Source organism: Melitaea cinxia, chromosome 11 (genome assembly GCF_905220565.1).
Source record: "Melitaea cinxia chromosome 11, ilMelCinx1.1, whole genome shotgun sequence".
Classification (NCBI taxonomy): domain Eukaryota; kingdom Metazoa; phylum Arthropoda; class Insecta; order Lepidoptera; family Nymphalidae; genus Melitaea; species Melitaea cinxia.
This window is the reverse complement of record NC_059404.1, coordinates 12,763,423-12,769,422: the sequence shown is the minus strand read 5'-3', so window position 1 is coordinate 12,769,422 and position 6,000 is coordinate 12,763,423.

Here is a 6,000-nt window from a genome sequence, read left to right as displayed (position 1 = left end):
TGCTTTAGTATTCAATTACAACCCAATTTAGTCTACCTCTGTTTCGTTATAAGTAAATGTACACAAGGTATTAATTACATAAGAAAATGTTACCTTAACAAAATTTACAATTTTCATTTGTAACAAATGAATATTTTATTTTTGTCTCTCTAGAACGCGAATTCGTGCAGAAATTAATAAAATTCAATTCCACGAAACAGATTTAGCGGTTATGTAAATATCAACAAAAAAAATCTCGTTTAAAAATTTATCGTCAGACGTTAATATCATTATGCAAGTTGGACTTTTGCCATTTTTTATTTCATTTCGAACATAAAATTCGTCCACTTTTCAATATTAGTGTCGATCCAAACAAATTAGTATTGGGTACCTTCTTCGTTATATAACCTGGCGACAGTGTTGGGCAAATTTTAATTGCAACAACAATTAAAGATTAACAATTGATTAATTGGTAAATGTAACCACAACAATTAACAATTGATCAATTGTAATTGTGGAAAATTACAATTAACAATTATTTAATTGTTAACTGTAGTAGTAACCATTAACAATTAATTAATTATTAATTGTGCTTTACTACAATTAACAATTAATTAATTTTCAATTGTTTTGTGAATTTTAATTAAAACTAACAATTAAAAAATAATGCTGTATGCTGCTGTGGCTCCGGGTATTAATATATATATGTACTGTGTGGCTACGGTACTAAAGAATATAGCCACCCCCTCTCTTCCCATGGGTGTCGTAAGAGGCGAATAAGGGATAACACAGTTCCGCTACCACCTTGGAACTTAAAAAGTCGACCGGTGGCGGGATAACCACCCAACTGCTGGCTTTGAAATACACAGGCCGAAGACGGGCAGCAGCGTCTTAGGTGCGACAAAGCCAAGCCCTGCGGTCACCAACCCGCCTGCCCAGCGTGGTGACTATGGGCAAAACACATGAGTTCACGTTGTTTTTGGCGTGAACTTGTGGAGGCCTATGTCCAGCAGTGGGCTGTATAGGCTGTAATGTAATATATATATATATATATATATATATATATATATATATATATGTTATACATATATATACTATAATAGTGTATAATTATAGTGTATAGTATCGCGACTTACCGCTTAATTTTCCTAAATCTTTTACTAATTTAGTTTTGATACATAAAGTTAATTGTTAGTTTAAATTGTTTCATAAAACAACTAAAAAAGTTAATTGCAATTATTTTAATTGTGAGTTACAATTGACATACGTTAATCAAATTAATTTAATTGCAAGGTGCAATTAAAAGTTTAATTGCAATTAATTTAATTGTAATTAATTTAATTGCAATTACTTTTTTAGTCAATTAACAAGATAATTGACAATTTAATTGATTAATGCCCAACACTGCCTGGCGATAATCCAATCAATTCAACTATTTCGTTTATTGTTATTAGAGATCTCGGATCAACTGCATATATAAACTGACCAATTAAATTCGTTCTGAATTTTTACGAATAATTAATAACAGTTAACTAAATTAATTCTCGTACAAAGCCTGAATACTAATAAACAATTTTAATCATGTTTTCAAAAGGCAATACAACATCGCTAAAAGCAACTATAAGTTTAATATCAGAATCGTACATTATAAGTTGTATGAGCGATCAAAAGGCTTCAATGGTGCTGATAATTTCTTACTTCCCGCATTTTATCCAAAGTTATTATTTTATTATCAGTCTTCGCATTTTTCGTATACTCATTTATCATCAGCATCTTGTTAGTAACATCACATTCGTAACACTTCCTCGACTTACATCACACTTCCTGGCTTACATGTTACGATGCGGGAAGGAAAACACCATCCAACATCATTAAACAAATAACAATACGCGTGTTTTGCAAATATAAAGCTGAAATCATGTTTACCTTATATAATTCTGTCAAAATAACCTCGGAATAAAAGATAAACTGAAAACAGTCTCACAAAATATTAATTTGATATTCAAGATCAAAGGTCGGAAAAATCAAGTTTATATCTTGAATATCTTGCTCCCCATGCTACATATGATATTTTATGATAAATCATCTGAAGTATTAATTTTGTCGACGAAATTTTCTCAAGTACTTCATATACTTATCGATTTATTTATTTTCTATGTAGAGGGCGAAGATTAAGCCGAAGAGCTACCTGTGTAGTGTATGTAGTTATAGGTACTTATCTACAATACACAGATATGGCAAAGAAAAAGATATATATAATTTTTAATATCCAGGTTCACCTCAAACAATAGATAGTGGAAATTGCTATCCAAGTGTTTTTGAAACCAACTCGCATGAAGTAAATTCAGATTTTGGTTACACCAATCTTAACGAATAAAATACCATTACAAACACCAAATTGTTAATTATTAATCGTTAATATTTTTAACATTAATTGATTTTATTCAGAAATTAATTATAAGAAGTTTAGTTAGCAACAAAAACGAAATAAAATGTCATCGGTCATCAAGTTTTACGGCTCGAATAGATTTTACCGATAAGTCGCAAGTCGGCCAAAAACTCGGTAACAATTAAAATCTTAACATTCAGAATCTTTCAGTATCATAGAGAAATCATATTTCCATCAAGAAATTTTGCACACATTAATTTCAGTTTTTTTTTTTTTTGGACGTTTCTCTCGCGTCTTATATAGAACAAAATGCCCAATACCAATATCAAGTATTATATGTAAATAATTAGACTATCTAATTTAATTCTATCAGACATATTTTTCGATATAATATGATATACGGAAAAAAGAAGTTTTAAATCAATATACACATAAATCGAGAGTTATTAATGTAGGTAAGTTTTAAGCTTACTTTAAACAAATCTCATACTATTTGTTGAATTTGATTCTAGATACCTAAACATATACCAGTAGTCGAATTCTAAGTAAAGCTTTAGTCTAGTGTTTGTACACAGTGGCTTAAACTGTTAATATATTCAATTGTTTAATCGACGCGTCCAAGCGTTGAAGCGTTAAGCCCGAACTAACAAATAAACTCACTAAAATTTTGTTTTATGAGACTCAGATACAATACGAGGTTATAAATCAAGCTAATTTTATTTTATTTCACTTGTCGATTGTCAACATTCAAGTTGAAAGATTCAATAAATACATTAAAAAAAAATCTAAATAAAGTGAAAATATGCTATGACATTAAACACATCTTTAGGTCACAGTTAACTTGTTGAAAAAGTCTTTCAATTAAATTAAATCTTTTTTAAAATAATTCAGTTATGACCGAACTTTTAAGTGTGAATTTTAATTTTTTTTTTTTACTTTTTTACAAATTAGCAACTAAACAAAACTTCATCTGGTTCCAGTCCGAAAAACATGAATTAAATGAGTTCGTTTTTTTAATAAAATTATGACCAAACCGAAAGTGCAACACCAATGGTGATCGTTTTAATATTTTCTTTCTCACAATTTATTTGACTGATCGTAATAAAATTCTAAAAAACTAATAAAACTTGGTATGTAAATAGCTGAATATTCACACTAATACATAGGGTATTTTTTATGCCGATATTTCCACGAAACCGAAAATACGCCGGTAAAACCACCAGAACAGCTAGAATAAAAAATGTACTGCGCTGAACTGTGAAGATTACACAATAAAGCAAAGGTTTCTCCTATTAAGGACAAAGAGTGTAACTTAATCCGCCACACCGCCCGACGGCGGATTGATGGATATACATATTTCAGATTTTCTCCCGAGACAAGGTTTCCTTGAGACGTTTTCCTTGTTTGTGAAAAATGCTTTGTACATGTTATACTGAAACAACTGTTTACATTTTTCTCATATAATCTATACATATATTATCCCTACTAATATTATAAATGTGAATGTAAGTTTGTTTGTTACGCTTTCACGCGAAAACTACTTAACCGATCATCATGAAACTTTTAAACACATTCTTGGAGGTATTAGAAGTAACATAGGATACTTTTTAACCGACTTCCATAAAAGGAGGAGGTTCTCAATTCGACTGTTTTTTTTTTTAATCTATGTTACTTTAGAACTTTTGACTGGGTGGACAGATTTCTAAAATTTTTTTGAGATCTAACAACTACTTTTCGAGTTATATCTAATAATGCGTTTTTACTTGACTATTTTTTCGTCGATCTACGTTGTATTATACCCCATCGGTGTAACGATTTTGACGATTTTTAATTTAATCGAAAGCTGATGCTGATGATTATGTCTGTATTTAAATTTCGCCGAGATCTGATTACAACTTTTTGAGTTATCTTTGATAACGCGTATTTACTTGACTATTTTTTCGTCTACCTACGTTGTATTACTTGTCGATGTAATTGAAGTCGGTTTTTTTCATTTGCGAGCAAATACAATTATTATTTAAAAAAATGCGAAAGATAAAATCTCTTATTTAATATAATAATACTTATTAAATAGCTTTCAATGCGGGCGAAGCCGCGGGTAAAAGCTAGTAATTGTATATAATAAAATTTAACCATGATACAAGACTTTAAACAAAAGTAGATGTTACGTTTCTTACCAATACTTTTAGAATCTACATTCCAAATCTATTGTAGCATCAGATTAACTACAATCGATTCATTTAATAAACACTTTCCTTATAAAACTGTGCTTTTGAAGACTACTTGAATAAAAAAAAATATTTGATTTAATTTGATATTATTCAGACGTAAAACATGAGACATATTAGTTATCATGCTCGTTTTTGATTGACTCGTGTGTTTTGCCCATAGTCACCACGCTGGGCAGGCAGGTTGGAGACTGCAGGGCTGACTTTGTCGCACCGAAGATGCTGCTGTCCGTCTTCGACCTGTGTATTTCAAATCCAGCAGTTGAATGGTTATCCCGCCATCGGTCGGCTTTTTCAGTTCCAAAGCGGTAGTGGAACTGTGTATCCCTTAGTCGCTCTTTACGACACCCACGGGAAGAGAGGTGGTGGCTATGTTCTTTACTGCCGTAACCACACAACGTCATTTTTTGCGCGAACTTGGGGTGGCATTTTTCCAGCAGTGGACTGCGATAGGCTGAAGTGATGTGACGATGACGTTGTTGATGATTGATAGTAGTTTACCGATATTTCGACACTATTAACTTAAACATTTTATTTTACAAGGAACTTGGAGTAAATGTTTTGATTTAAAAATGTTTAAATTAAAACGATTTTTAAATTTCTTTTAAACAATGACACGATAAATTACAAGAAACATTTTATAACGAAATAATATGAGACGGTACTAACAGAGACACTCCACGACGGAAACCTCGTTACATGACATTTTAATCCCTATTCTGAAAAACTGTTTTTTTCTCTCTCTTTGTGTAACTAAAATATAACCAACACTGCAACGTCCGCGAATTTTAAAGTAAATTGAAACATTTTGTTAGCCTACAAAAATAACTGCACTGAAATTTAAGAACATCAATATATCATTTTATGATTCATTCGTGTAATGGCGATGATTTATGATGGTGGTTTAATTTAATGTAACAGCCGGTTTTTTTTTATAAGAATTCTTATTCTGGTTTAATTTATTCAATTGGAATGAATTTTCTAATGTTTTACAGCAAATCTCCAATTCTTTTATCGCTAATTATATACAAGTAATGCATATAACTGTATAGGTAGTTCAACGCACGGATAAGAAATTCCAAATATTAGAAAATAGAAAACAGCATATAATTTACTTACAAACAACGAAAGAGTAGGTATGTGTAACATGCAACGTTCGCTCTTAATTAAAACGTGTAGGATGCGAGCACGCCTATAATGGGCTGTATTGACTTACAAGTTGATATCGACTAGAACTGATATATATGAGATAGCATCTGGAGCAGATTTATTCGTCAAGCTCCAAGCTCGTGTGGAATCTGTAATAATTAGATCCTAAAAAAAAATACCTTTTAGGCCAATATAAATCTACTTTTATTACTGACTTCAAACACGTTATGAGAGAATATATTGCCTAAAACATTA